Here is an 8,610-nt window from a genome sequence, read left to right as displayed (position 1 = left end):
ATAACATCAATATCTACTTCGATTCTCGTTAACAAAGTGAGAAAACCTGCCATATTTGCTGAAATACTACGAATATTTTAAGACTGTTTTTTGAGTCTTGCAACAGTGAGCTACAATCCTCAGGATCACAAGCAAAAGAAGCTGACACTTGCATTTGGTCTAGCTGCTCTAGATTATTAAGTGCAGAATCGAATTTTGTTGAGTTTGACAGCGAACGGACAGCAAAAGTGTATAATAAATAGCCATTTCAGTAGAGAAACCCCACTATTACATGCACTGTGAGTTAGTATGTGTATACAGAGAGTTAATTGGAAAACAAAAAAATGTCTAGTGTAAATATGTGTAGTGTGAAAAGTATTTGAGAACTTTAAATTAAAATAAAATGACGAAAGGGTAATGCAAGTTACGTAGTTACCACTAATGCGAGTTTTACCATTTAGTCAGATCTTATCCAAATCATTTCCCGGTATCTGCAGACATTGTTCGGATCTAATGAGATGATGTTTATCGCCTTGTTTTTTCCGCTAGAAGATGTTACCATTTGTAACCCAGCAATAATCAAACGAGTTTTTCTTTTTACACTCAGAAGCTAGGTACAAAAGTTTCTTCGTGCATGCAGGCAGCTGCTCTGAAACGTTCACGGTTTTGGGAGGGCTATTTTTGAAGCCAAGTTTGACCGTATTTAACCTGTCACCTGGGAGCTTTTTGTTCTTATTGTAGGCTCTAACTGCTGAAAGGAGTTTTACCTCCGCTTCCACCGTAGAAAACTCAGCAACGATCGGACGTGACACGTTAAGTTTGCCAGGTAATCGGTAGATGTCCCGGAGGTGCGAATGTGAGATATTTGCACCAATAGTGTCTCCTATAGAGCCAACAATCTTTGCAAGTGATTCAGCAGTCTCCGAGTCTTCCTGAGGAATATTTCGAATCTCAACACTAGAGGAGCGTGATTTGTGGTGCAAGTCTTGAACTTTTGACTCTAGATTCTCAATGTATACTTTTTGTTCTCGACGCTCTTTTTTTAGTAGTTCTAATTCCGCTTTGAGATCTTCAAATTCCCTATTCATGAAAGACATACTAGCCTCAATCCTTTCGTTTGTCTTTTGCACCTCGTCAATTCTGTTCTTGATGGCGGCAACGTCAGTCAGTAACTTTGACATGATAGCCGTTTGGTTTATGCCAATTTCTTCTAAATTAGCATCTGTTTTATTGGATTTTTCTCCAATGTGGGAGAAGAGTTATGGCAATTTATCGAACCACGCTTTGAGTTGACAAACTCGTCGTCACCCATAGAGCTTCCAGGAGAAGTCATTTCCTTTGGCGTGGTAGGTAGGGTGCGCTGCATACGACGTCGCATGATTAACAAAATAAGATAATATTATAAATACCAAGCGCGGAGGTGCAATATGTACGGAGCGACACACTAAGTAGATTGCAGCCGTAGCACTCGCGACGAGAAGCACGAAGTGTAGTGCACAGCGTAGCTCGTAGCGTGGACGACGTACTTCGTAGTGCGTAGTGCGCGTGACGCGTCGCACGATGATGTCACCGGCGGCCAAGGGGTACTACTATTTCGTCGCTCATCACTGCACGCTCGGCGGCCCCACTCGCAACCGATCCGACTGCCACTCCAGAGGTACGGGGTTCAAATCACAGTCCAATCTGACACCACGCGAAATATTATTTCGGATAGAAATTATTTATCTCTTTCTCGGACCGCCCACTAGGAGGTGTCAACAGGTAAGAACACCACAAGAGTGACAAGAAATTGAAATTTGACACTGCAACCAATCACGAATTTACACAACCGAATTATTTAGAAATTTTAACAAAGTCCGCTACACACGTCCACTCAGAACGACCTCAAAGAATGAATATGATTTAAAAGGTCAGTTCTGCCCGCTCGCGTAATTAGAATTTAAATAAGTTATTGAATTACGCAGAAGTAACACTGACATGTCCAATTGTGATAAAGTTTGTAGAAATGTTTGCAATCTCTTGAAAAATATAAAACGTTATACCTATTATTAGTGGCAGAACGGTTACCATGCTGGTCTGCCACGCAGAGGTCCCGAGTTCCATTCCCTGGCCGGGGAAATCTCGTGAGTTTGGGTGTAATTTGTGGTGTCTATGTGTGTGTACATGGCACCTGCGACTGTTTCCCTAGTGCGGGGCTATGAGTGTGTGTGTTATTAGGGATGACACAGTTTTATAAATAAATAATTACTGGTAATTTATAAGTTAGTATATAGTATTCGTATCAGTTCCGAATCCGGGAAATGACGGTCCGAAATATTACAAGTGCCCGAAGTGTCATTTTATCTCTAGGTGTACAAGCGATATTCGTATTTTCACGGATTTGAATCGGACTTAGTGCACAAGCGACATCCGAAGTGGGTCCGACTTTTCTAGATTTATATAGTCTCGGATTCGGAACAAATACGAATGGGATACAGTATGCGAACGCGCTAAAGGTATCGTATTTTATCATGATAATGCCAAACACATCTTTACAAAGCCGTCCAAAACAATTGCTGTTCGACCGGGGCATGTCACCTCATCCACTGTATTCGTTCGACATAACCTCTCAGATTTTCACTTGTTTCAGTCTTTACAAACTTCATTAAATGTACACGACTTTGATAACGAAGAGATCATCAACTACTTAACTGTATTTTAAAAGTAAAATCATAAATTTTTGTCAAAGGGAAATTCTAAAGTAACTTGAAAAATTACAAAGATTGTAGATCAACATTTCCTGAGGGCACCGAGGGACACAGCGGTTCAAAGTTCATTCAAAATTCATTGAAAAGGTTATAAAAAGGAGGAATTCAAATACAAGTGCTAGCCTAGCTAGCTATCCCTGGACGGTTTCACATGATACTCGCATTTGGGCTCATTCGGATTCCGTTGCAAATTTAAACCGCTACCGGGTTCAGATGCTACAAAACCCGGCAGTGCCCCTCAGATCTTTGCGATTTAAAGCTCTTAGCGGCGCTGCTATGGACAGGCGTGTCGCTTACAACCACTCGCACGACTTGTTCGTCCCATAACTTGGTACCATAAAACAAATAATAATGAAATAAATTTTGTGAAAGTTAAGGATTTAGCTATTGCATGAACAAATCCAGACGCCGAGAAAAAGGAAAACGAATTAGAGACTTCTGAAACTACCACATGCTTAGTTTCCAAATCTATTCACGAACAGAATCGATTTGTTAATATTTTTATTTTGGACAAAGAATACAATACACAGAACGCAAGACTACTTAGCAATAAAGAAATACTTATCGAACAACTAACAACATTGCCCTCAGACTACTTTAAGATATCTTCTGCCAGAAAGCGATATTTTGCTACAATGCGAGATGTTCAATAAATATTATATTGGTAACAAAACAGAATGAAACTGAAACCAGACTATTTTGTTACAATGTTTTAGAAAATGAAAGTAAACGACTAGACGTGACAGTCAGAGTTGTTTGTTCGTTTATTCATTAATTGGCAATAGGGATGTTGTACACGCCTTTCTATATTAATAATATCGATGAAAATAATAAAAAAAGCTGTTGTAGTGCAATACAGTGTTTCCCAAACATTGTTCTGCCATGGCGCGGTAATTTTCATGCTGCTTCTTCGTGACCCACTCAATACTTTTAAACCCAAGCTGGTTACATTAAATAAAATAATACACATTTATTGTTAGTAAACATGTTTTACTAATATTATTTCGGTGTCGCCTATTTAGTGTGAATTATGGAGCTGCTGCTTATTTTTACTACTGCTGCTTATACTTGCTGAGGACGGCTATCGGACACCCACGTTGCGTCACACGTCGCAGTCCATACGTGTAAATAAATAAATAGTTATCGTATTATTATGTATGTTAGTCTATAAGGTCTTTTACCGCATGTACCATGGTGAGTGCTCTGAGGAGCTGTTCAACCTCATCCCCCCTTCCCCGTTCCTGCTCAGAAGCACGCGTGCTGGCCTTCGTAGTCACCGTTTCACTACCTGCCGAATTCCATCGCGTACTAAAAGGTTCGGTGGCTCCTTTCTCTGCCGCACGGTTGACAAATGGAACTCCCTTCCGGCACATGTCTTCCCTCCCTCTTATGATATGGGGTCCTTCAAACGAGGCGTGAAGAGGCATATTGTAGGCAGGCAGGGTGGAGGCGGCTAGTGCAGTGAGGATTCCATCGCTGCACTAGGTTCCTTCGCGTTTGGATACCACTTTCCACTTAACATCAGGTGGAGTGGAGTCATTTGCCTGTCAGGTACATAAAAAAAAATAAAAAAAAAAAGGTATGTGTTTTATGGGTCTTTTGTAACCTCAAAATAAATAAATAAATATTTTTTTTTACTAAAGAATCCAACCGTGACCTGTAAAGGGCCCGAAACGTCGGTTTGTTTGAAAAAACAAATATACGCGATTTAAATCATTTTTCCGGATTTAAATCGCGTTTCATTTCCTATGTGTAACAATCGCGAAAACCTAAGAACTCGACAAAGAAGCCAAGTTCGCGGAAAATGACGAAAGTTTTATCCTGAGGCCTGGTTCCACTTCAACAAGGAGGGAATGTTGCGACCTGGATCTTATTTTGATGGTCGCGACCCACCAAACGGGAAACGCTGGTGTAATGTAACCTATCGCGTATCAAGCAGGGGCCGTGGGTTCGAATGCGGACTCGGATGACAACAATGGTGTACATCGCATTTACAATAAAAGGGTCATCATCATCCACAGCCTGATTTCACACACTGCTGAGTGTAGGCCTCCCGAACTTTATGTCACCCATCACGGCCCTGTGCTAGCCGGATCCATTGACGCCTCAAGACACGTACTATGTCGTCGAACCACCTTGCAATGGGTAATAAAAGGGTAATTGAAATAAATATTTAAGCTTACTTTAATTCATAAGTAATAGTAACTGTTGCGAGATTTTTTACAAATATATTTCTCAAGTCGCGGTACACGTCTACGTCCTGGCTTTTATTATTAATGGTATTGTACTCGTTGAAATTCTAGCCAAAGGGAATTGAAGGCAAAGATTGGTATTACAATGGGTGGTTAAGTTTTTTCTACTCCGGTATTTTAGTCTGTCAATTACAATTTCATAAACCATCACAAAGGCGCTCTTTTTAGTTCTGAATCAAAATTCTGTGACGATGGGAACTTTTTCCTCGTTATCCTACCTTTTTAACAACCGTTTCTTTGGTTCCCGGCCACCTACTTTGACATTTTGAATCGTTCTTTATTTCCTTTTCTTCGTTATTCTTACTTGTCTTCATTCCGTGGCCATTCTCTACTAAATTTCCGAAGCGAGCAGCCGTGCTCGACTTCATATAAAATTCTGACCAGTTATACCATTGAAAATCAAGTAATCTAACTGCTTGTAAGCATAATATTTGTACAAATACCAGGCCTTTTTGGGATAAATTCCTTCTTTTTACTATGTCTAAACTGCATGTAATTTCAGCAGAGTGTTTTTATACGATTGTATCCGTGATTATACAGTTATTTTGTTTTGTTGCAGCCTTTACCTTTACCTTTCTTCCTTTTCCTGTTCTTTACCTATTCCTATTTTACAATAAATGATGTGGGCCGGAGTCTTTTATTTGATTACTCAATGCCTTCGGCCACAATTCTATTGTCTAAGGTACTCACCACTGAACTGATAAATTTCATTATAATTCTGTGTGCAGACAACTATAATGAGTATTATAAGTTCTGTGCACAGATCAATAATGAGTTTAAAAAAACAGTCGTAATTTGCTAATTAAAATATCAAGTATGACACTACCCAATCCGTCTACTGCCTCCTGATTGGTTAATTTTTTTTAAATAAATTATTTTTAAAGAAATTGATTGGTGGCGTTTGCTTGGCTTTCGTTCGAGTTGATTTTCATGGATAGTGAACAATTATATAAATTAAATATTGGTCGTGTTTCATTATTTTATTTACTCGTAGAAATAGCATTGTATGCAATCATTACTTAAAATACTTTTGTTATTTTGTTTCTTGGATGTTTGTATGGGACATTTAGAGAAATGCTTTCGTGTAAATCATTACATTGGACCAATCCATTAATAAGCTTGTGCAGAAAACACAAGTCCAACAAAAGTCTTCGATCACGCAGAGTAACCATATTGAATGTTTGTATAGGTACGATGTTGATATTGTTGCCTGTGAGAGAACCCGCTGAACCGCCGCTTTTCACTCCTCTCGTAAACTTTGTATTTTGGTTTTGACGCCATTTTGTTCCCCGAAGCATCGATACATTTAAATACCTAATGTCTAAGGGTCCCTTACTTGACATTAATTGACAAAAACCCCAACTACGCTGAGTTTGAATACTAAAATAGACATTGTAATACTTTGGTATTGTTATACAAGTGCTTGTATTTTGTAGTGATATGCAATGGCATACAGTAACAGAACTGTACAATAGAACTAGTGGGAATAATGATTCCCACTAGTTCTGTTGCAAGTACTACTGGTACTTTTTTCCCATTTGTTCTGTTAATAAGTAGAAAGTTTTCTTCACAGAAGTACTGAAAATTTTCTCTCCCATTAGTTGTGTTGTACAATTCTATTGCCAGATCTACTGGCAGTTTTTTCCCACTTATTCTGTTAATAAATAGACAGTTTACTTCACAGAACTACTGAGAATTTTCTCTCCCAGTAGTTCTGTTGTACAGTTCTATTGACAGAACTTTACTTTTCTTTCCATTTGTTCTGTTGTTAAGACTGAACCGAGGCAGCGATACGTAATTGCGAAATAATTACGTTCGTTTGAGCCCTTGTCATATCGTTATTACTAAAGCTTTAATTATAAAATTAATGTATAAGATATGTAAGGACTCAATCTATAAATCATAGGGTCGTATTCTAGAACTCTACTCAATGCTCAAGTCAGGATTTGAGTATGGTTTAAAGCACTCGAAATCATACTCAAGTCCCTGCCATTAGGGTCGTATTTCCAGTGCTTGTGTTTCCAGTGCAATCCTGACTTGAGCATTGAGTAGAGTTCTAGAATACGACCCATACTCTCTAGAAACACGATTACTTCTAGTTTCCTCGATAGAAAATCCGAAGATATCTCTAAAAAAACAAAATAAACTCTTAGTACGGCGTAAATACTTCACGGAATGTCATCAGTTTTTGAATTCCGCAGATCAACCCATCAACACCGGTTAATGTCTCAATAGAACTCAAACTAATGGTGTTTTCTTTTCTTTTTTTTAATTTCCTTTCGATCGTGATATTGGCAAAATAATTATTTCTTATAATGATGGTGCCTTAACAATAAAAACTTAAGTGAATAATAGCAAAATTACATCTTTCTATAACGTATAGGTAGTCGGTACATTTTCAAAATGTGTATTTGTTTTAATAATACGAAGGAAATACTGAAATACGCACGTGGTCTGCCCATACTAGCCAGAGCCGCCACGCTTCTCCCTGTCTGCTTAAGGCCTGCTTTAGCCGTCAGACGTGGAGGTTGTATCGTTTGGGCTTACACACGACTTGTGTGTATGCACACATACATCGAGCGCATAGAATACCTAAAATCAATAAGCGCCAGAAGCTCGGTGCTCTCTTAAATAGACAGTTTTCTACGAAGAACTACTGAGAATTTGCTCTCCCACTGTGTATACGAGTAATTTTAGCTTCCAAATTCAATCTATGTGGAAATGGCAGATCAATTAGGTAGCGTTATTGGATGAGTTGGGCTGTATTACGTTTCATATACGAATACAATTACTTAATAAAGAATTCGTGTAACGAAGGGAGACACCAGACTTAGCGACATGACATCACATTAAGTGGAAAAGATTAAATGCGCAGCATGTAGCCTCCGCTCGGATCGCCGAAATACACAACATCTTTCATTAACTCTCTTTAAATACGGTTCTGGCAGAATACCAGCGCCTTTTCATTGCCATTACTTCCAAAACTATTTACTTTAATTAGTTATATGTGTTATACATTGCTATTGTTATAAAATATTGGTATTTTAAGTGGTTCAATATTATAATAATAATGGTGTTAATTTTAGTGGATCTTAAGTAAATAAGTTGTCATGGAAGGGAATAAAGTTTTTATCTATCTAATATTATTTTCGCTCTTAGTCTTATTACGTAAAGCTCTTTCTGCCTTATTCCAGCTGATTCCTCGTTTCTGTGGTGTTTTCAAACTCAAATTTAAAAACTCGAATAATCTTTTATCGCGTAGGTAAGCAAATTACTCTTGAAATCGTTATGAAAACCTAACGGGACGAACAAATCGTGCGCCTGTCGGTAAGCGACATGCCTGTTCATAACTTGGTAGCAGTACCGCTCAGAACTTTAAATCGCAAACATCTGAGTGGCACTGCCACTGCGCCCAACACCCTGAGACATAAGATGAAAAGTCCCATTTGGCTGTAATTTCACCAGCACCCTTACCCTTCAAAACCCTCCCCTTTTCCCGTCAGAAGAATGAGCAAGGATACTGTTGGGTAATTTCCAGAATAATTTCAAATGGTGGAAATTTTTCCGGAAAAATTCCCGAAAAATATAATTTGGAAGGCTCATTTTTTTAAATAATAATTTTGGCTTGGATA

Source organism: Hyposmocoma kahamanoa, unplaced genomic scaffold (genome assembly GCF_003589595.1).
Source record: "Hyposmocoma kahamanoa isolate Upper Pololo Valley unplaced genomic scaffold, ASM358959v1 237, whole genome shotgun sequence".
Taxonomy (NCBI): Eukaryota; Metazoa; Arthropoda; class Insecta; order Lepidoptera; family Cosmopterigidae; genus Hyposmocoma; species Hyposmocoma kahamanoa.
Note: the sequence above shows the minus strand (reverse complement) of the source record.